A 24,683-nucleotide genomic window follows, 5' to 3' on the forward strand; every position below is an offset into this window, starting at 1 on the left:
CAAATTTTATTAGATTTGGTCAGTTAGAGCCCCTTCAAGGTGGTTTCTGCATCCTTTTGACATGGCCCCATCTTTCTTTGAGCAATTCCTTGCTTTCACCTAAAGATACTTCAGGCTCATCTTGTACTTTCTTTGTCCCAGCCCTGGAATTCACCACTTCTTTAAAGAGCTCTAGTTCCTTTTAGAAAAGAATGATATTTGAAAATCAAGATTAGATGTCAAGTGAGCTTATCACTATTGGGATATTGCTGTTCCCAGGCCCTCTGAGTGGACACAGCAAGGGACTAGTTTGTATTTTTTTTTATTAATTCTATATTTGCATATACAAATATATATATTCAAATACATCTTATATAGAAGAGAATATTATACACACACACATATATGCACACATAAGTTTAGTTAACTACCTATCTCCCTATCTATCTATCTATCACTGAGTCCACATCATCACCAATTCGACACCACAGGATTCATTCTAGTTTTCTTCCTTTCCATAGTTGAAACTCTTTTCTGACAAGAAGAAACCTGGCCTCTGTTGTCTTCATACACCAGCTTCTTAGGCCAATGCTCCCTGACTGTAATCAACTTCTCATTCCTGTTACCACTATCCATCCATTAACAACACCCTTTTCATGAATTCTTGCTCTGATACCCAATTCTAGGCACCTCTTCATGCAAAAACCCTATGACATGCCACTGTGGGCTGAAAATGCCATGTAGGTGTAGCCCTAAAGCACCATGCAGTTGGAGCTTTCAGTAATAATACAGGATAATTTAGATATGAAATTGGCCGTACATAATATTTGCCAGTCTTTTCCTTTTGTTGCTGAGAAATTTTGACAGAAAAACAGTGGAATTTCATCATGACCACTGGCCCTGTGGCAGTATTAGAGTGTCCAAGTCTGCTTTCCTACTCCCAAATGAAATCTATACTCAGGAAAGTCTGCCTCTCAGAGGTAAATGGCAGGTGTTACTTTTATCCCAGGTTTTAGAAGAATTAGCTACACTGTGATCTTGCGGAGACTACCTGGGAAGTCCATAATGATTTATAAAGTGAAGTTCTCCAGGTCAAACCAGACCAGACGCCAACATTGGCACCAATCTCACTGTTGGTTACCTTAAACAAACAAAAAGACGTATTACGAATAAAACTAGTTAGTCTAACAAATTAATTTGCTCATGAAATCTACTCTATAATAAACTAAAGTTTGTAAAGGTTTACATTTTAAATAAAATTCAACATTTTCTTTTACATTTTAAATAAAATTCAACATTTTCTTTAGATAGATAAAATCATAGAATACTTATGTTAGTATAAGACATTTATTTATGGAGTTTAAATGCATACTCTGATTAATGAGTGTGTAAAACTTACTACCACTCCATTTCTAGAACTATTTTAGTCTGAGGCATATGGTTAACAATAATTTAGTCTCAGAAATATATCTTCTTTTGATAAAAGATTCCATTTAGAAAAACTGCCAAAATTCATTTAAGTCACTTGGTGAAAAATAGGTCATCAAATTGATAAATGTAATTTTTGTTAAAAAATTATGAATCTAATAAAGAATCTATAAATTTTATCATGTATGTTGAGTTCTATCTTTAAATCAAATTAGATTTCCAGAAAGCTATAGTTTTGGATAAGTAACTTCAGAAATATCTTCACTGAAATATATTTCATTGATAGTCTCTTGGATCTTGAACAATAATTGGTAAAAATTTACTTTCTTATGAATGCTTTAATTTGCATAAAACGTCCTTAAAATGTTGATCATTTGCTTTTAAAAATTATTTAATTACTCTTGTGAAAGAACTCATACAGTTATTCTTTCTGTGAATGCAGTACTGGTGAAATTTTTCTTTCTCTCTTTTTTGAGCAGATTTCTCATCTTTTTTGAGATAATAAGAGTTACACCATTCCCTGTGTTTCCCTTTTTGCTGAGACTTCTAGAAAGCTCAAAGTTTCTTGCAAAATCACATAAACTATATCAGCCTCAGAGGCAAGTGTATTTGCTACTGCTTCTTTCCACAAAGCTTTCTTTTTTAAAAAGGCATGTATATTTAATATAGTCTTTTATTTTAAGCTTCCAGAAATGGAATATTTGAAGTTATGTATTTGTAGATCACTAATTTACATATAAGACTGATCTCTAAGTAGGAAACATAGCAGCTTTGTCAGACTGCATCGGCTCCCACAGAAGATGGCAGACCTTTTTGGGTGTATAATTGAAGGCATTGTAGACATTTTGATTATGTAGTATTTTCAGCATCTGTAATAAATAAATAACAGTGACTTAAATAATCTGGAATTTATTTCTCACTTGTGTAGTAGTCTAAGTGTTAGGAGTCCAGATGTTGTACTACGATTATATAAGAACCCGGAATCTTTCTGTCTTGTTGCCCTGCCTATCCCTTGTGTATTGCCAGAGGTGTGCAGGTAAACTGGTTCTCTCAAAAAAAAAAATTCCTGACTTGTGGTGATTGATGATTTTTGTGGTGTAAATACTCAATAATAGTTGATTTTAAGCTACCAATGCTTTAACCACTGGCTTGGAAAATTCCTGAAAATTTGACTGTCAGCTCTGGCAAGTTGGCATGAGCTTAGCTCCAGAACAGCCTGGGGTGTTGCCCTCGTCTTTATGGTCGTGATGGCTCACCAGCAGGGCCACATTTCAGTGAGAGGAAAAGCGCCCTTCTCTTAGGAGTGTGACTTGATGTTGCACACATCATTTCCCTTTCCATCCTACTAGCCAGAAGTCAATCACATGCCTACACCTGGCAGACAGGTAGGCTAGGGAAATATTGTCTTTATTCTGTTTAGCTAATTATGTGTCTAGCTAAAAACTGGAGTTTGGTTCTTACAGAACAAGGAAAGAAAGGCATTGGTGAATAGCAGCAGATTTTGTCACAGACAGGCATTAAAAAATCAGTGACATTAATTTATAGTCATGACTATGAGAATGACAATAATGACTATAATGAAGAAAGTTTTTATAAGTAAGTTAATATATGACAGCTGTTAATTTGAAGAGTTTTTCATTTCAACTAACAATGGAATAAGTAATAATCAGTGTCTCATTAATAATAGGCAAAGAACAATGAAATGCTAAGTTACAACAATGAGAAAAATCACAGATGTTTTCAGGAATTGAATATGATGTTTGTACTAATCCATTACCATTATATGTTTTTCACAAGGTTCCCTGGTGGAGTTTTAAAACAGTTATTAAAGATTGTATATTAATAGACTAGATTAAGAAAAATGTTGAACTTTGAGAAGTCTTTCTTACTCCCAAGCTGTCTACTACTGAAAATAAAACAACACTGGCTTTGGTAAATTTTATTTCCCTAGGAGTTCAGATTAAAGTATGAATAATCCCCGAGAAGTTGTCTATAAATCACAGTTGAACAACTGGGTTGGTTTTGTTTAGAGAGAAAGATAAATAAAGGTGTCCTTGACAACCAGTACGTTTCACATAAGACTCTCGAGTTCATATTAAAAGCAGATTTTTATTGTGCTCTTCAGACTCACAAATCAAAATACCATCTCTGTGCTAATCAGTGTACTCTCTTCAGAGTGTTACACCACCTGCTTCCTGCGTAACGTCACCTACTAATCCTCCTTATGTCTCTCCAGACAGTAAAATATACCCTGAAGGGAGGTTGCATCCATCTCATTCCCTTAGAGAATTTCACATGATTGATCCCCAATCACATCAGATATTTGTTAATTTATATCTTTCGTCTTTCCCCCCAGCTTTATTGAGGCATAATTGACAAATAAAAATTGTATATTAAGATACAATGTGATGAGTTATGAATACATTGTAAGTTGATTGTCACAGTCAAGTTAATTCGCTCATCTATCACCTTACATAGTTACTTTTTTTTTTGCAAGGTGAGAACACTTAAGATCTACTCTTTTACCGCATGTCAAGTATACAATACAGTATTATTAACTGTAGTCACCATGCTGTGCATTAGATCCCCAGAACTTATTCATCTTCTAACTATCTTTCACTTTTTTATCATTTTTAGAAAAATCCCAGGAGACATTTTATATCATATTTTCCTCACTTCTTCTTGAATAAATTAAGACAAAAAGCAGAAGTCTTATTTCTAATATAAACACTGATCCCAGAATAATTTTTATGTAGATAAATCTGGTTTTTGTTTGTGAATTTTTTCTGTGCTCTTAGTTGTTTTATCAACCCAGGTCTATTATTTTCCACCCTGAGTTGCCAAAGTCTTGTGGTTACCATTTCCCTTTTAAAAATCAGTAGCATTTCTCTTTCTTCAGGGACCTATTCTCTGCTTCCAAGGACCTAAGTACATTCATATTTGTTCATTTGCTCATTCATTAATTCTTTAATGATTAAATATTATTTATTTAATAAGAAATTAAATATTTATTAAATATCTCCATTGTGAGTATACAAAGTTTTATAGAGAAATGACATCTATATTCTGAAAGACACTATGGAGTCCACAAATTTGTAGAAAGACACAATGTCTTGTTCTCAAGGAATTTATAACCCAGTAAAAGAATACACACTTAGAAAAGAAGAGAACGCATACAAATGTAGAAACTAGTGTGTATGGGAGTTCAGAGAAGTGAGGGGCCACTTGGTGGCACATTCATGGTGGGTTTGGAATGGGTACCACGGAAAGATCATTGCAGTGGAGATGGTAGCTTAGCATGCGACATCTATTCCGCTCTTCTACTACTAATGTGCTTCCTGTAATGAAGAGGCTGGAAAGCTAAAAACTGCATTTCTCATAAGCCTTTGCAACTAGCATGGTTTGACCAATGACGTGCTTGCATGTGAGATTTGGAGGACAGAATTGAAGTGAAGGCCTGATTCTACTGTTTCTGCTGTTATGCCCAGGAAGCAATTTTCCTACCTCCTCACCTCCTTCCTTGGTAGTGTTGGCAGAGATCCCAGGGTCCCGCCACTAGCCTCAGGGATGTTGAGAGATAAAGCATGGGGAATCAAATTGGTGATTCTAGCTGTCTCAGTGTGGTGTTGAGGCCTGTAGTAGCAGTGGCTTCTTGATAGTGGCCATCTCCTGATTTTGGTAGTTCCCTGTGGCAATGTGGATATGAAGCAAGTTGTCTCCCCATCAAAGAGGTATTGATGGTCCTTTGCAATGGTACTGGTTTTGAGTATCAACCTAGAACCTGTTCCTTTTGCAGTCCTGAGAATGCTGTAAGCCATTTAGTGCACTATAATAAATTCTTTTGGTTTTAAACTAGCTAGATAGGCTTTTGTCTCTGCAACTGACCACTAACCAATACAGTAATCTTGTAAAATCTTCTTCCTCTTTTTTTATATGAAAATATGATTGAGTAGAACATTTCAGACAAAATGAGTAGCTCAAGCAGAAACAGGAACTGCAATATTTGCGTAGGAGTTCACTCTCAGAACCAAGCAGCTGGAGCTAAAATGTTAGGGACACTATGGAGACGGCTGAAAGTACAATTTGGAGAGAACATGATTGCCAGGCTGAGGAGGCTGTCTTTTATCAGCCAGACACTGGGGAGTCAGGTGATCTGTGAGAATTAATCTGGAAGTGGGATTTGGAACAGATTTGAGGAAGTGGAGACTGAAAAGGGATTGATCCACTAGAAAGGTAATGCAAATAGGATAAAAAGGATACAATCAATGTGAGAAAAATCTCATGGGACGGTGCTGGGTGAGTTTGGGTGTACATTTTAATTGTGATGTTCTGGATAAATGTGCTATGCATCTCCAACTTTGTAGGCTGAATCCTTGGTGAGAAGATGGAGTGGACTTCAGTGCAGGCAGTGGAAATGTTAGATGCGCAAGGTGGGAGAGGGGATGGGGAGGGGAAAATTGCTGTCAAATGAAATGAGCTAGTGAATGTCAGAAATGTTTCCCATAAGCAAGAACTGTCTACCCTGACAATGTTGTTGGCTTCAAATTGAATTTATAGAAAATTAAGCAGTTGTAGATAGGTTCTTCTTATATCATAATAATCCACTATAGCCATTTGGCTCTAAGTTAAGGACTTATTTAATTATTATTTATGAGTATACTTCAAGACCACTGCACTTAGAAGGTCAGGTTCTGCCTTACTTTTTTGTGTACGAGTTTAAACAAATCACCTGAACTTTCTGAGTCTAAATTTCTCCATCTGCAAAATGGCGATTATAATACCTGCCTTAAAGTTTTGAAGGGCTGTTTTCAAGAATTAATTATTTTATTTTGAAGGACCATCTTATTCAGTATTCTGTTCCAAACTCTAAATGGAACTAACTATATTCAGCGTCTCTGATCTCTCTTATCGCGTTTTGGAATACAGAGAAATAACTTAAACTGCAATAAAATAGTCTCACTATAAATTTTTAAAAATCCTGATTACAGTATAGTAAGACATTGAGAGTAGCATATTTATTCTAGAAAATATTACTCCAGGGGACAATACTCTAACAACAACAACAATATATATACTATTGAACAGATATTAGATGAAAGTCACTGTTTTAAGTTCTTTACAGGCCTTAACTCATTTAATCCTCACAAGAAACCTATGAGGAAGGTATTAAAAGATAAAACAGGAATATTCATTGAATGTTTAAAACAAATGCAGCAAATGTTCTCTTTCTGTTTAAATTTAGCCTAGAAGGCTAATTCTGCTCGATTTGTCTTATTTACTTCTCTTTTTACATTTCATACTTACTGAGAATTCTATTAAGGTTACAACCATTGGCTTAATTTCTCTGTGACTAAAAAGGAACCCCTATTTTGGTGTGGTAGCTGAAACTCTTATTACGTAACTCAAAAACTTACAGTTTAAAATATTTTTTGCTTAGATTCTCTCTTATAAAATATTACTTACACTGTTTCAGTTTCATTTTTATCATTATTTGCCTGGTATAGCTTCCCCCTTCCCACTTTCTATGTAACATTTCTTTTAAGAAGGTGTCCAATAGAGTGTGTATGAGGATCTTTTCTTCTAATTCAATCTGACAAATTTTGTCAGATGATATAATCAAGCTGCATTTGTTGTAATTAGTAAATTTTTATTTTCTAATGTGTGCGTGTTTTCCTTTAACCAGGCATTTCTTTGCCTTTTTTCCCTTTCTTTTGTACCTCGTATTTGTTCATGTTTATTTTCGTATTTGATTTTCAGCCATTTTAACTATGATGTGCCAATAACTGGTTTTATTTTAATGTACGCTGCTATGGTTTATAGTGCTTTCTGAAGTATCTTCAGCTTTTAAAAATTTGTGACTATTTTCTATTCAAATATTGTCTCTATCCCATCTTTCCTTTTTTCTCCTTTATGGGCTCCAAATACCTGTTCGTTGACCCTTTCACTATGACTAATATATCTTTATACATTTTTCTTATTTTCCGTTTCGTTACCTCTTTGTGCTTCATATTTGATATTTTTTTCTGAGCCGCATTCTAATTCACTGCATCTCTCTTCAGAGCTGTCTAATCCTCTAGAAAACCTATTTATTGCAATTACTTTTACTTTTCAATTTTCGAATTATTTGATTCTTTTATATTGTTCTACTTCTTGGCTGAAATTCTTCATTTTGTCATTTAATATTTGTGCATATTAATCTCTGTTGTTTTGAAATTATTTTGTCCAGACTCCAATATCTGGGTCTCTGGTAGGTCTGTTTTGATTTGCTGATTTTTCTCTTCATGTAATTTTCAGTCAGTTCCTTTCTTTTCTTATTTTCTATGTTGTCTCTTTTCTATTGAGTACCATAAATTAATATGAAAAATGTTAGATGTGATGTTATGTTTTTAGATCATATTATTTTCTCCAGAGAAGATTTTTCTTTTGCTTCTGGTAGGTAAGTACATTGTAGCTGGTTCAGCTTAATCCAATTAGACTTTTAGCTGATTCAAAGGTGGTCTTGAATCTTTGTGAAGGCTAGTTTATTTCCAGCTCACATTTACTCCTAGAATGTATGCCTTTGGGAATACAAACTAAATGCTCAGGGTCTATAATAGGATTCCTCTGTCTTGGTTGATTCTTGGATCTGATTTTCATCTTTAGCGTTATGAAATTGCCAAAGGCTGTTTGTTTTCAGCTTCTTAACCTCTCAGCTATACTTTCTGTTCCTCCTCTTACCTTCTTAGACACTGTTATAGAGCTAACAAATGTCTCCATGGAATATTTCCTCCTCCTCATATTAATCTCAGATCTGCTGCTGCCGATTAATCCTCTCAGCCATTCTGTGCCTTTTGGGGGAGAAGGGAGAAATAGGAAATCTCAAGCCGCTGTTCCCCTGCTACCCTGGAGAGTATAAAATCCTTTCAGGTCCTTCTACCTTTATACTTCTCTAAGCCTTTCCATTCTACCACTCAGGAATCATGGTGTAAATGGTGGTTCTCTATAAGACTGAAACTTCTTGAGCAATTTTGGATGCTAGGCTACAGTTCCTTCTGCTCTGAATTCTTCTAACCACATGAGGGCGAGATCTGCACGTACGGGTTTCTGTTGTCCCAGTTAACTACCGGAGCTTATTAGCCTAGAGTTTAGGTCATTAGGCTCATTCTCAGAGACTCATCAGTGCTTACATTCTAGTCATGTTCTTTCTGATTTTTTCTTCTTTGCTCACTCGTCCATGTCTTATCATGTTAGGACAAGGAAGCAGCTCTTTCCTCGCTTATTCTTCCCACTGTCTGTATTGTGGGTTAAATCTAGTTCTATGTTCACACAGTTCTATGTCCTATGTTTCACTCTTGATATTTAAAGTCAAGTTTCTGAGATTACTAACAATTAGAAATAACCCTTTTCTCACTCAAACGTGCTCTTTTAATTGGAAGCAAGAGCTTTCAAACTTACAGTCTGCTATAGTTTTATAAAAGTCAACTTGGAGGAACAGTGCTCTGCTGCCTGTGAGGCACTGTACTCTCCCACTCCATGGATTGTTTTCCCTTAAATAAGGGACATTATATTTATTACTAAACTGTTTTAGTTTTGTCATTTGACAGTTTTGGTGACAAGATGGGACCTGCAGATAGCTGTTGAGGATTCTGGGCATGGCTCCTAGACGCAAGTGAAGGTACCCATACAGCCATTTTGGTTCATTGCCTCTTTGGCGACCCTCCGCAATGTCTGGGAAGCTTCTCTTGGATCAAGCTCCACTTATTTTGCATTCTGAGCTCTTTGAGTTTTTTTGTCCTAATCCTTCTGGGTGGAAAATTGGGGTGTGAGAGACTCCAGAATTTTCATAGGGTGAAAATTGGGGTATGAGAGACTTTAGATTTTCCCAGTGAAACTTAGTGGGCCACAACATTTGGGTTTCTAGCTGGCCCAATCTGCAAGGAAGTGCCTTCTGGAGGTCCAGTTGATGCGGGGTCAGTGAGCCGAGGAGTCGAAAGAAAGATTTCTTTAGACTCTTAAGATCTGGCAGTAGTGCTCTTTTATTTAGAGAATAGTATAGAATAGCATGGGGACAGGACCCATGGGCAGTCAGAGCTTCTGCTGCCACTGCTTCTGCTGCCCCCGCTGGCATGAGGACAGAGCCCATGGGCAGGCAGAGCAGCTGCTGCTGCCCCTGCTGACATGGGGACAGGACCCATGGGCAGGCAGAGCTGGTGTGTGGGGACAGGACCCACGGGCAGTCAGAGCTCCTGCTGCTGCCCCGAGTTGAGGGTTAGGGCTAAATTTAAGGCATAGGTATATGATTCATCTCTTTACAAGACAAAGGAAAGAACATGAAAAAAAGTTAAAATGTTATCAGTGCAGGTGGGGTCTGGTCATTGAGTGATCCCATGACTTTTAGACAAGAATCAAATTGGATTAAGTAAAGGTTAGAAAGGTGAGACGCCCTAACCAGTTACATGAGATTGCCAGACAGCAACCAACTTAAGTTCTTGCCTCTGGCATTGATTAAGAGCTTCGAGAGATAAGACCATCCCCCCTTCTTTCTGGCACAGAGAGGGAGGCATCTTCACAGATAGAGGTTTCCCTTAGAAATGTAAATGTTTCCCAACAAAGGGGCAAACAAATTCCACTCCTTGGAGCCTGAATCTCATCTGTAGTTTTAAAACTAACCAGCCTAAAAATCCTCATCATAAGCCATTTTAAAATTAAGCAGCCTAAAAATCCTCATCACAGTCAGGTCTTAGGAACTGTGCACAGGCAGTAACTCTGCTTGAATCATGATGACTATTTCAAGGGAGGATAATGGGTACCCTTCAATCTAAAGAAAGCAAGATGGCAGCCATTAGGAGACTAACAAAGCTTTGAGGTAAGTCCACAGCATAAACCACCGGGGGACTTTGGAAATCAATTAAGGTAAGAAATTCAGACTTTTTTGATCAAAGGCACAGCAAATCTAAGTAGGTACAAGTCAGACTATTAAAAGCTGTTAGGGTGTCTGTCACTATGAAGACATCTCCTGAAAAGAATGAAAGATCTGTTGCTAATGGGAATCTTGGAAGTGAAAGCCACAAAATTGTGGGCACTGACTGAGCACCTAAGAGCTGATAGAGTGCTCACCACCTAACTCTATGACTCCCATGCTAAGATAAGTTGGTTATGGAGTGGATTAGAGCAACACTAGGTCACTTGTCCATCTCAAGAAAATTTCCATGCAACGAGGTACACTATGAAACACCACAAAATCCTCAAAGCAGGAGAACATCCCTTTTAGGTATTTGTTTGCCTTCAAGAGACCCTAAAGAAATGGGATCCTCAAGTTTCAAAGAATTGAGCGTGCCACCTTCCAGCACACCTGCTTATTTTATGCTTAAGAACTGGGGTCCTGGAAGCTGTAGACATCTACAAAAATGGCAAAATATTACTAAGACAATCTAGAATTACAATGGCCATTATGGGGAATGTTCCAATTAGACAAGATCATTCATTTAAGAAACGCACTTGAAAGTAATGGTTCCCAAATCAAATAAACAGAATGGGATACCTATTTTAATTGGCATGCAACCATCTCCTAAAGGCTTCAAGATTCCAAAATAGCTTCATGGAAGTATTTATTGCAAGACGCTAATGAAAAATTAAGGATACAATTGGGGCTGGCCCCATGGCCGAGTGGTTAAGTTTGTGCGCTCCGCTGCAGGCAGCCCAGTGTTTCGTCAGTTCGAATCCTGGGCACGGACATGGCACTGCTCATCAAACCACACTGAGGTGGCGTCCCACATGCCACAACTAGAAGGACCCACAACAACGAATATACAACTATGTACCAGGGGGCTTTGGGGAGAAAAAGGAAAAAAAATAAAATCTTAAAAAAAACCACAAAAATTAAGGATACAAGAGGTGCCTAAACCAAAAGACTATAGGACTGATATGTCTCCTACTACTCCTCTCTATCCTCCTTTACCTCAGTACTCATGGTCTACTAATCATCTATCTGAATTGCCTTTCCACTCTGAGGAGACTAAAAGACTGTAAACAAAAGTCTGCCAATTTAGTGGCATTACAGACACCCCATATATAACCTCAAAGAAGGCCCCTAGTGGGCCCTCTCAGGGTTGTCAGCACTCTGAGGAATTATCCAGTAAACTGCTACTGATACCAGCTCAACACAAGGTTGACATAAGGGAAGCCATACTGTAGAAAAGAAACCATATTATAATTTTAAATGACCTCTGATTAACTAGCCCAGATATGCTTTGTAGATTTTTTGGCCCCTCCCAGCTGCTTTAAGATGATAACTTTTGTTCCTTTGAGTTCCTTAGGAATGTGATGACCCCCAGGCAGAGAGCCTATGCTGATAGCCATCATCAATGACAACTGAAAGATCAGGGTATAAGGCAGTGCTCCATTCTCTGATGCATATTCAGTAAGCAAAGGACTATCAGGAACTGGGACCATATGTCTGCCCCACCCAGAGACTAGCCAACTCCCCCACCTGGAGACCAGCCCCGTATATAACTGGTCTGTAGTCTTTGTTCTGGGAGATGGTTCTTTTGGACATGAGTCGGCCATCTTCCCTCTTGCTAACAAGCTGTAACAGAGTCCTTTCTCTCCTACTACTTTGCCTCCTGCCTATTGGCTTGTCTTGCGGCGAGCAGATGATCCCCCTTGGGCAGTAACACTACCAGTTATACCTATAAACAGCTAAGGGGAAACTAAAATGAAAATGAATGGAAAACTTTGCCAAATTCTGGTAGATACACTCTCTAGTTTAAAACCTAATTGCTCTGGAGTCTGCAGATGGGATCTTGGGAAAACCAAAGAAGTCAGCATAGGGTGAGAATTCTTACCAAAGTCAGCTCTCCTGTATCTCTCCCTGTAGTGCCCAGTTAAGAGAGGAAGGTAAAATTTCATGTAGACCCATTTTTTCCAAATCCATACCCATTGGTTGTCAATCCTTTCTCTCCCAGGGGCAACTGTTGCCTTTTTGTTTGTCTCATTTAGTGTCCTGACATTTTGGCTTGGCAACTCTCAGGTTGGGGGCCCCAAAACATGGCTAGACAGAAATATGGGTTGTACCGTATTTACTGCTAGATATGGCTGGGCAGAAATGTGGGTTGCACTTCATTTGCAGCGGGGGTCCTACCAACTGTTGCCAGCTCTCAGGGGAATTGTCTGTCTTTTTTTCTTTTGATTATCTTTGGGAGTGGCTCTGGATCTTGGGAGGGCGGCATCTTTTCATGGTCTTTGGGGATGGCTCCTGGGTCCATGGGGTGGTTCAATACTGCCAGGAATATTTATTGTTTGTCCCAGCTGAAATCTGACAAGATATTAAAAGGATGTTTTTAGGTAGCTCTATGGTCAGAAGTTGGGCAAATAGGAAGCTGATATTCAGAGCCTGATAGGAACTTTTTATTACGCCTTTTCACCTAAGCTAAGTGTATCCAGAGGAGAGAAAAAACATTCCAATGGCAAAGCTCTAAATCTAGAACATAGGAATCTTTTGATTTCCATCTTAGTTGGAGGTCTTCTCCTGGATATAAAAAAGCAAATTGAAGAAAATGTAGTTGCATGGCTGGGTCAGCCCCTTGATGTCATTCAGGTTGCAACCCAAGTCTTTGAGGAATTAAAAACAGCTGTCCTTGTCCTATAAAGTGAATCTTTACATGAACAGAAATGCAGCTCTAGAAGCAATTCAAAGCCCACCTATCCTTTTTACCAATCACCAAACCTCCCCTATTCATCTCAAAAGCCTTGTAGGTATTGTAAAAATTCTGGCCTTAGGAAACAAAAGTCCTTCCTGGAGAAACTTGAATTCTTTTCCTGTGCCTTTGAGATGTAAATGTTCTACTTGGTCTTTTCTAGGAACTCTTATCTAGACCATCTCTTTGAAATGCAAACTTTAGGGAGGTAATTCTTATCAGAGGAAAAAAAGATGAGGAAAGGCTATTTACAAGCTAGGTGAATGAAAAAATGTGTCTTCTACACAAATATTAGCAAAAAGTTCAAGCCATCTGAGCAGATAACCTTATCTTATTCCATCTGCCAGAGATATAATTTGGATCCAGCTGTTCATTTATAAACTAGTGAGTTTTGCATTATTGTTCTCTCTGTCGACGAAAATAATCCATATCCAATCTATAAATGAAAATTTGGGTGAGTTTATTCTGAGCTTAAATCTGAGGATTATAACCCGGGAGAGTCTTTCCACAAAGGAACAGAGCACTCCAAAGATGTGGGGGTATAAGGGTGGTTATATACCCTCAAAGAGGATGTTTCACATAGGATTGAAATGTCCCTCCCACAATAGTCGCGAGACTGCTCTGTTGGCACAGCGATTGATGGAAATAGCAGGTAGGTCTTCTGTCTCTGTGAACACAGCAGGGTGGCAGTCTGTTGTCTCCAGCTGGGTGGTCACAGGTGAGCTGGGAGGTGAGTGCAGCAATCAGTTCCTAGCCTAAAGAAAAATGCTAATGTCGGGGGGGGAAGTTGCATCTTTATCTCAAGGGCCTTTGTTCTGGCCAAAGGAAATGTCTAAGCAGATATGCAATGCGTGCTCAATAGCCAGTCAGGCCCTTTTGGAGGAAAAAAAAGAAGTCAGGCCGAATTAGGTTTATACCAAATGGCTTCCTCATATACTCCAATATATCCTATTGCTTGCCATTTTTATTTGTCATCTCTCATGGCTAGAATTTTAGAATGAAAGCTGTAAGATCTCTGTTTACCTCTGTATGTTTAGATATGTTTGTGTATGTTATAAATGTATGATTTTTTTTTTACCTCTAGATAGTATTGCCAAAATTAATTTGTAAAGAGCTCTATTTAATTGGGTTAAAGAAAATTAAGCATTTGTATAAATAAAGTATACTGCCAGAAATACAGAGACTAATGAAAACGCTTTTCTAGTTCATGTGATCTAGGATAATCTTTAATAAATAAAAGCTAGTTTAAGTTTGTTGGTTTAATTATATAACAGGCATGTATTTAGAGTTATCAGCATTAAATATAATACTTTTATTCTACCTCGGTTTACTGAAAGTGAACTAAGCTCATGTTATCTCCATTATCGGAATTGTTAGCAAGAACAATAACTTAAGATGGCAGTTAGCTATTTAATGTTTCAGGAAACTTTCATGAGTAATCTAAACATAATTGTTAAAAACAAGTAAATTAAGTACATGTAACATAAAAGTTTATAAATAGACTTTTCAACAGTAAAAAAAGTCAATATAAATGTAAATGCTTTGAACCTTTGTTTTTCTACGCCCACTTGAAGGCAGTGCATATAAAACTCCTCTTTAAAGTTTGGATGATTGGAGGAAGCAAGATTAGGAGTAATCTGCAATTAAGTAGAGTGCTAAGTGTGTAGTATCCTGAGATAAGTGGTATAGCTATGGTGACAATTATTATGTCAGTCATTTATTGGCTCCCTGCTATGTTTCTTAAGTGTCCAAAGTGTTTTGTGAATCTGTATGATTTTCTCAACAACTTTGTGAAGTTAAGATAATTACAGTTGAAAAACAAAAATCTTAGATACGAGTAACTTGCTCTACTCAATAGTAAGTGGTAATTCTAAGATTTGAGCTCAGATTTGTTGGACTCCAAAACTCTGTGAATTTACTTTCTGTTATGGATGAATTTTAGTTAGCATTTATTTTATTCCTCTCAAAATAATAGTGGTAGTATGGAGCATTACCTGAGAAAGGCAACTCAATTTATAAAATACTGATTTCAAATGAAATTTTATCTTGTATTTGATAACTGTTTTATAAGCTGTTGCAATGTTTTCTTTTCTTTTCTTTTTTCTATGTATACCCATTTCATTTTCTAGATTAGAAGTTTTTGAAGGCAAGGTTTTCTTTTTTTCCTTTTGTATTTGTTACTATATTTATCACAGTAAATCCCAAACAAGTTCTTGATGATTATCACCTCTGCTGGTTTTTTTTCCAAAAAAGACTTTTAGATCATTTTTGTTAATTATTGTCATGTTTGTTCAATCTCCTTTATTTTGAAATAGTTATTCAGCCTTTTACTGATTTTTGAAGAGGCCACCTTCATTGTGTCATTGTTTCTGACTCTTGCACCAGAAAATACATTGTCTAGGTACTTAATGATTGACTGAAATTCCTTTAAAAGGGAAATCAGGGCTTTTTTTTGTTTGTTTTTAAATTACAACTTACAGGTAAAGTTAAATATTCAAAGTTTACAGAAGTTAATGAAACATGAATATAAATTTATACTACAGTTTAAATGAAAAATATCAGAGAATTTCTAAATTACATATTATGACATGAAAGAGAGAAGAAAGACCAAGTTAACACTGAGAATTAAAGGCAAGAATCTCAGACGATAAGGAAGAAGTTTACAAAATATTGTTTTTCACAACTTTCCTTGAGACCAGCTCTGATAGTTAGCATGACCCATAAGTTGAAGTAAGGGTGCCATATTTTTTCTTTTCATATCTGTACACCAGGACAGTGAGATTTGATTCCAAACAATGATCAAGCAGATTTCCACTTTCTGTTCTTTCAGGAAGAAAGTTTAATTCATGGTAAACTGGTATAGTATAGAAATAATATATCAAAATATAAATTCAGGAACTGCATTTGAATAAATGCCAGAGTGAGAGGGGAAAAGATGCTGGAATAAGACACACCTAGGGACAGAAACCATAGTATTAATAATAGCAACAATTAATAGAGCAATGACTATTCATGAACACTGTGCTAACATTGCCTCATGTAATCCTTAGGACAACTCAAGGTGGGTTTCATTACACTTGTTTTCCAGAGCAGGAAACTGAGGTTTAGAGAGGGTAAGTTAATTACTCAGCTTTACGCAGGTAGTAATGAACAGTCTAGATATTGTCATAGGTCTGTCTTACTCCAAAAGAATCTCTTGGCTTCTAGGTTAATATTGCCTCTCAAACGCATCCTGCACCAGTGCTATTTTTATATCTTTGAGTCTCAATTTTCTTGTTTGTAAAATGTAAATAAAAATCTTCACAGAGTGAAAGAATTATATGCAAGCTGACTGATCATAATAGCCATAAAATATATCACTCCTTGCTAATCATACCCCAGACCTTTCCATTGTCAGTACATTGCTAAAGAATTTTAACTGTCAAATATACTTAATTATAACGCATGTCTTAGATCTCAGAAATAATAGTTGAAAAAAATTCCCAGCCTATAGTCTCTATTACTTATTGGTGGACAGAAAAGAAACGTGTATTCAGTACTTGATGCGGTAGTCCTCCCTTACACGCTGTTTCACTTTCCGCCATTTCAGTTACCTGTGGTCAACCGTGGTCCAAAATTATTAAATGGAAAATTCCAGAAATAAACAATTTATAAGTTTTAAAATGCTCGCCATTTTGAGTAGCATGATGAAATTTCATGCCGTCTTGCTCCTTCCTGCTCAGGACGTGAATCATCCCTTTGTCCAGCATATCTACACTGTATATGGTATGCGCCTATTAGTCACTTCATAGCTGCCTCGGTTATCAGATTAACTGTCATGGTATCGGAGTGCTTGTGTTCAATTAACCCTTGCTTTACTTAATAATGGCCCCAAAGTGCAAGAATAGTGATGCTGGCAATTCAGATACGCCGAAGAGAAGCCTGTAAAGTGCTTCCTTTAAGTGAAAAGGTGAAAGTTCTTGAATTAATAAAGAAAGAAAAAAAATCCTATGCTGAGGTTGCTAAGATCTATGGTGACTTTCATCCAAGTAAATTGTTATAATTGTTCTACTTTATTATTGGTTTTTGTTGTTAATCTTACTGTGCCTAATTTATAAATTAAACTTATCATAGGTATGTATGCCTAGGAACAAACGTGGTATGTATAGGGTTCGGCACTATTCGAAGCTGCAGGCATCCACTGGGGGTCTTGGAATGTACCTCCGGGACATAAGGGGGAACTAGTGTATTACCTAATTTTATCCACTTCTCTTTTTGTTGCTACATCCTCAGGATAATAATTTGACCTTCCCTTTGAACTTTGATTTTTTTTTGGTCATGTATTTTTAGGTTCCTGAATTAACAGGAAAAAAATTAACACCGTTTTCTCTTTTCCACAGCCCTCTTTTTGTTTACATTTCCTTTTCGACCACCCATCTCCCTAGGTAACGAAGCAAACAAATGAAAACCTTTTATTTTCAAAAAATTAAGATAAAAATTGAGGAGTAAATGTGGATTGTCTTTTCAGATGCTTACGTAACTAAGAAGAAAAGCAAAAATACCTCTCACTTATATTCTTACATTTATCCACCAGCTGCTTGCCTCTCTTGGAACCCTCTGTGGTCAAGCTGACACCAAAGGCCTCACAGGTGAGGGCATGAAGACCAGCAATTACCCTTTGATCTTCAGATCACTCCATTACATGTTTCTTTATCTTCCTTTTTTGTTTCTTTTCTTTATGTGAAACCATATGTGCTGTCAGGATAAAATCATTTCACATGTTCAAAGTAAACAAAACTGCTCATTCTGGTCAAACATGCCTCAGAAGTTTCTTCCAGGGACGCTACAAACGAGACAAAATCTTTATATGACTTTTCAAATCATGCTCTCATTATGTTTGCAAGTGCTTTATTTTTTGAAAGTTTCTAAAATTTTGCTTGCAAATTATCTGATTCAGCTCAAGAAATCCCTATTATATATTTTTTTAAAAGGAATAAAAAATACCAGTGAAATCTGTTAAATAAAATATCACTCCTGCACTAAACCATTAGTCAAAATCCTGAGCAGATTTAGTTTGTAAAGCATGGTTATTAGAGTTGGGGGATGTGGCCAGGGCATCTGGAGGCATCAGAAAAGGCTTCTGCAATCTACACTGAAATTACCGCAATATTTCTTAACACCCTGGGGAGCTATTTATTTGACCCTTGTATACTGTTAGAAACCTTTAGCTGTTTCAAACCAAAGTTGGCAAAAATAAGTCAGGAAAACAGCATGGTTGCTCTTTTCCAGTAGCATAGTGGCCCACGTATCTTAAGGTTGAACAACAAAAAAAATCAATGTAAGAATAATACAATTCAAAAGCTACATGATCAATTAGGGATCTCATGTCAAGAACTTTAAAAATCAACTGTGATGAATCTATAATTTCATCACACAACATATTTTCCACCCCAGAAACATGTCTACTTTGTATCCAATTTGTAGCTTACTCAGAACTCCAGCTTTCAAGGAGGGCTTCCTCTGGGAACCACTATGTAATTATGTCTCAAAATGCATACCTTGTCTGTAGTCAGATCACATCTTACTTACGTCTGAGGCTGGCAGGTAACCCTCTGATTATATTTATGTATCCCACTTACAACCATAAGCTTCTGCATCACACTGGCTACCCTAGGCCAGGCTAGTGTGCCTGGATGGACTGATACTTGAGATGATTGCTATTTAATAAGCACTTACTGTGTGTCAGGCTCTGTGCTAGGTGGTTTATAAACATTTCTAATTAGCTTTAAACATTTAGTATTGTTTTTCTAGTATGTACACAAGAAAATTAAAGCTTGGGAAGGTTAAATTGTTTGCCAAGAATACATGGCTATTAAATGGCAATCTTGGGACTGAAATACAAATCTCATCCCCAAATCTGGGGTATTTCTACCATAAATTATCATGTCCAGAGATGTTTAACAGAATGAAAGGATCATTGAGAGTGGACCAGGTGGAAATGGTCTTATGCTCCAAATATTATGGCATTCTTTTTGGGTCAACCATTACAGGGCAGTCATTTCTTTTACTATTATCAACTCTTAATATATTACTACCAGTTTTATGGTTTGTGTAATTAACAGGACAACATATTTGGGAGGAAAAAAAGTTCATTCAGTTTAAATATGTTTGGATGTAATGAACTTATGGTACTTGTCATATATTCAGTTTACCTTTTTTAATCCAGTGGTAAGGAAACTCTGCAAGTCAGTGCCTTTTGACTGTCCTCTCCATGTAAACACAGAAATTGTATGGTGGCCTTTTTTATATCCTTTGAGTATCAGAGAGAATCACTGTAAAGGGACAAATTTAATCATTTGTCAAAGCTGCCAGCTGGAATCTTAAGTGGAAATTCTGCAGGAAGACAATGCCTGTTAATGCTTTCAGATGTTTGTTTCAGACCTAAAAAATTGCTGGATCGTTCATTCTTAAAAGATTATTATTGTAACTGTATTGTTTTAGTGGTGTGAAGGTACATTTCCTATTTCTTTTGATTTATAGCTCTCCATTCTTATGAATGGTAGCCATTTTCCACAGGCAACTGTGCAATGAAAGAAAAGAATTAAAAGATAGTTGATTCCATGTCCTGTGGAGTAGCTTTTATCTGTGTTGTTAAGAATTCCCTTTTTTTTCTTTTTGTAATTATTTTACTCACCTGCTTCTATATATGTAATGGAGTAATGTTTTTCCAGTTATGTTTAGCATTATATAGGCAATTATCTAGATTACAGAGAGTGATTCATTAAAAAAAAAAAAGGATAATGCAAAGTTATCATGTGGCTATAACTTATCAAAATTTTAAAACATACATATCTGGTTTTTTAAAAATTTTAAATAAGAAGGATCTGGATATTTATCTTTGCTTTTATAATTTACTTTGAAAATATATATTCAATAGAATTTCTTTTTATGGTAATAAAAATGTGAACTAGAATTGTATTTTTCTGAGTTACAAATCAGTAGAGCACAGAATCAACACAGGTCTATAAATTGTCCTTAAACACTGAATTAAACACAAGTAAACAAATAATTTTCATTATAACTGCTTTATAGTATGTATATAGACTAGATTTTTTAATATTTTAATATAGCATATATGGAAACTATATAAATATAGTTTTAAAATATTAGAGCCTTTTAAACTCTATGACAGACCAATTTTATCCTATTTAAAATAAATGTTTGATCCTTTGGACTCAAAAAATTAACTTTTCCAATTTGAATTTTTCCCTCTTCATTCACCATGGCAAATGCATATCCAGTCATCAACTTTTTCATACTGACTCACAACGTGATTTCCTTAACAAGTTCATTTGAAGGTCATTAATGTCTTGCTTTCCAAGTATTTTAGTCTCATTAGGTGTTGTACATTGTAACAGAAGTTCAATATGAGATGATGAAAATTTTGTATAAAGCTACAGGCAGTTTTACATGGCGGAAAATATACGTTATATTAAATACAGTGGCTTAATGTTTTTCCATGTTTTATTCTGTACATTGAATGTGAAATATCCCATTTCAAGTGGAATTAAAACATTCCCTTAAAACCAGAAACCCAGAAAGTACACAATAATATGAAATATTCAAAATGAAAATTATCTGTGAATAACTTTTGATTGGGTGACTACTGTCCTAGTAGCAGAGTGTCTGTGTGATTTGTAGAAAGTAACACTTCATTAACATCCTCCTGTGGTAAATGAGGTCAATCCTCCTGAATTTACCTTCAGGAATTTAAAGCACTTGGTCTTCACATTTTCTGGGTGACGGACTCCTTTAAGTTTCTGACGATGCCATTCCATACATAGGTACTATCTTATGTACAGTGGCAAGGATTCCCAGACCACCTGAAGCTTGTAAACCATCGTGATGAATCTTTATGTGCCTGAATGGGGGAACAGACATCTCTTGGGGTACTTTCAGCTTTTGCATCTATGAAACGTATTTGGGGGCAGCTACACTGTATCATACCATTGCTAGTCTCAGCTACAAAAGGCAGAGTCTCCTGAAAAACAGAAGCAAACTGAAAGTCCTTTCTGCTCATGGGCTTGGCCACATTCAGCTTCCTCCTTCTTCGACTTTTATTTCTGCATGCCAACCTTCTGGAAATATTATAGAAAAAACTGCCTGTTTGTTTACAGAATGTGTAATAGACTTTCTAGGTTATTTGATGACAATGTACTTTTAGTTGCATCACCTCCCAAGACCGAGTGTGCCTTTTTTTATCTTAGAAAGAAAAAAGGAGAAAAGGGAAAATAAGTGTATTGCCATCAAATAACAAAATAATTTGTATTTGAATTAAAGAACACATTGAAATGAGAAAAGAAGAGCTCATTTTTTCATACTGGTTTAAATTTTATTGTGGTAAGAACACTTAACGTGAGATCTACCCTCAACAAATTGTTAAATGTACAATACAGTATTGTTGACTAGAGGTATAGTGTTATACAGCAAAACTTATTCATCTTGTTGAGCTGAAACTCTATGCTGTTGATTACTAACTAACTCCCTATTTCCTCTTCCCTCTAGCCCACTGCAACCACCATTTATTCTTTGCTATTGTAAATTTGACTATTGTTGAACTCATTTTTAACACTTCACCCAATGTTGCAATTAAACTTTTTTAAAGCAATATCAACTTACATTTTGGAATGATATGAATGAAATTATATTAGTAAAACTAGTTCCATTGTTTCTAGCATTATCTGAATATAGCCAAATGGCTCAGTTTAAATGTCTTTATCACTTAGTAAGTTATGGAGAACAAAACTTTGGCTCTAAATTAGTTAAGATGATTAGGCAACACTAATTAAGGGCACGGAATGTGCCAGACAATGAGATATTGCTCCAGCCTTCAGAGAACTTACTCCTGTACTTAGATAAAATATGCATACATTAATAATTACTAAAGTACAAAACAGTAACTCCAGAACGCTCTCATCTTACTTATGAGACATACCTATAAAGTGAGGTGGGTTGTTAAACTGGGAAAATAAAAAATAACAATTGAAAGTGTGCCTATGTAGTATGTGTGTTTTAATATGTGAGCTACTTTATATTTGGGATAACTTATTGATTAAAAAATTATGTGAAAGTTGAACTTCAACATATTGTAAAACAATAAGTATAAGTCATTACTAAATGTTAAATGCATTACCTATTACATTTACCCAGTACTTTCTAGGTTTTTAACTGAGGTCCATGGTTGATTTTCAGAGGATCTGTAAATTCCCCGAAATTTTAATAAAAACTGTTGTGTATCTTTGTACACATACATTTTTCTGGGAAAAAAGTCTTTAGTTTTCAACAGCTTGTAAAAAGTATCTGTAACACAGAAAAGGTTACGGGTTACTACATTATTTGTCCTGATTATTCAATGTAAATTAAAAAAAATAAACAAATCAAAAACACTGATGTAATTATTTATTCCCAGAGAGTTAGCCTGAAATAATAGACTGATTAGAGTCTTTGGGCTGGAATGATATTACTCAAATGTTCAGTGTAGAAAACAAATATAAGCCCATAGCAATGTGAAAAGAGAAAGTTTTCCATGAACCTAATAACCCAAGAGAAGGGAAATATGACTATAAGTCGACGATGATGAAATTCATTTAAAGTGGTGCTTTCTGGTGGGAAGACCCTCATTAAGAATAAACACAGTTTCACAATATTTCATGCAATCTCTTTCTATTGGAATGAGCTTTTTCTTCCCAGTTTAGTTAATGTTGTGTTAATTTGTTCAACAACCAGAATCATCGGGGAAGTATTTGTGAAATTATTGATGATGATTAATTAGGTAGAGATTGTCCTTTATTTGTTATTTTGAAATATGCAAATAATGTTTTAAAAATGTTAATGGATATTAATGGTCACCAGATATGTTATAGGATGCTGGTTAAATTTGAATTTCAGATGAATGATGAATAATTTTTAGTATAATTGCGTTCCAAATATTGCACAGGACGTACATATACTAAAAAGTTATTTGCTGTTTATCTGAAATTGAAGTATAAATGCGTTTGCTGTATTTTTTTATTTGCTAAATCTAGTAGCCCTTAATACTTATTAGATGCTGAAAATAATTTCAGAGGCACAGAAAATAACTTTATTGCATTAAATCTTAAAATAAGCAGTATAAGGAAGAAATTCCCTTGAGAGTTAATATTCTCTTATCAAAGCATGAAAATAAGTACTTTCTATCTATCCATAACAGCAGATTAAGATACATAGTAAAGAAAAAGTCACAACAGTTTAAATTTTAAATAGAGATGTATTGTGTTTGGTAATGGAAGGAAGGATTCAAATATTACTTTTCACAGGACTCTGTATCTTTTATATTGTAAAAACATGCCCTCTAAAAATAAACAGATTCCAGGATTGAAGTTGTTGTGTCAAATGTTTGTGGTGGGTAGGATGTAAGAAACAATGAATAAAGTGTTGGAGCCATGTCACATTACTAAGTGTGGATTTACCATGATTATGTTTAAATTAGTAGCCATGGCGCTGTCCTGATGCATGTATGTAGAGAAAGGGAGGAAAAATATGCTGGAAGAGGAGAATGTTGAAGGGTCCTTGAAAAGTGGGAGAGAGAGAAGGATAAAGGAGCAAAAGTAAGTCTCGACAGTGGAAGGATAAGGGAAAACAAAAAGTAGACTCGAAGAGCAGCAAAGAGTTAAATTAGCAAATTGGATTGAGAATGTTCTGTCTGGAAAAGGAAAGGAAATATAATTCACAGAGTTTCTTAAGGCTAAAAAGTCAGTTGAGAAAGGCAGGCAGAGGGTTGGGGGAGGGGAGGAGGCAATACTCATACAAATTCCAGATGGGGTGTGTAAGATAGCAACACAAAGTGTAATTGGACATCACACAGTTGAAGATGTAGTTGTTAGGAGGTGGGTTTGAGTGAGTAATGTGATGGCCGAATGTATCACACACACACAGCGTTAGTTGTCAGAAATAGTTTAGTAAGAGTATCTGATTATTATGGCCAGTTATTGGTTGCTATGTATGTATCCCAAATAAAATTGTTTTTTGGATAGTAGAATATGAGATGTGTAAATTGCACGCTTGGCTCACTCTCTTGCCCCTTGTTTGGGTGAAAGAAATTGTAAGGAAGTTTCACTCATTTACACACTTATCGTTTGTAGAAGAACCCTATCTTGTGACCCCCAAGTCATCATATAGCACATGGAATGAAAAAAAGTTCAATATGTATTAGTTGTATGTATGAATGAATGGAAAGGAACCCAGAGGTATTCACAAATATTGCACTAAAGCAACTCCATTTCCTGAACAGTTGCAGAGCTTGCTCTTATATTTAAGGATAGAAGTTAAACCAATCTGCTTTAGTCAGTGAGGGAAATTAGTTTTTTAAAAAGAAAAGCAAAAACCTCTGCTCTTTGAATATCAGTTTCAAGATTCAATGTCACCCTTCATTAATAGACATGCAGATATATAAGCCAAATATATTTTCAGTATAGCCAGAGCATTAGCCCAAATCAAACTTAAATGGCAAACTATGCAAACTCTTTAATTCTATGTGAAATAAAACTTTTTTAAAAATAAAGAACTGCTATAATTTAAAGGAGA

The 24,683-nt window shown here is 35.9% G+C and overlaps 1 long non-coding RNA gene across 2 annotated transcripts in view; it reads left to right on the forward strand.

The window, feature by feature from the left end:
- The window catches only part of LOC138918798 (uncharacterized), a 177,579-nt gene that overhangs the window by 113,808 nt on the left and 39,088 nt on the right, over nt 1-24,683 (forward strand). Inside the window, exon 1 of one of the 2 annotated variants that reach the window (XR_011428558.1) lies at nt 17,651-17,710. The exons of the other annotated variant lie outside the window; for it this stretch is intronic. This is a non-coding gene — a long non-coding RNA (uncharacterized lncRNA). Of the gene's footprint in view, nt 1-17,650; nt 17,711-24,683 lie in introns of those variants that run through there. 2 annotated transcript variants of the gene reach the window in all.

Source organism: Equus caballus, chromosome 18 (assembly GCF_041296265.1).
Source record: "Equus caballus isolate H_3958 breed thoroughbred chromosome 18, TB-T2T, whole genome shotgun sequence".
In the NCBI taxonomy this organism is placed as follows: domain Eukaryota; kingdom Metazoa; phylum Chordata; class Mammalia; order Perissodactyla; family Equidae; genus Equus; species Equus caballus.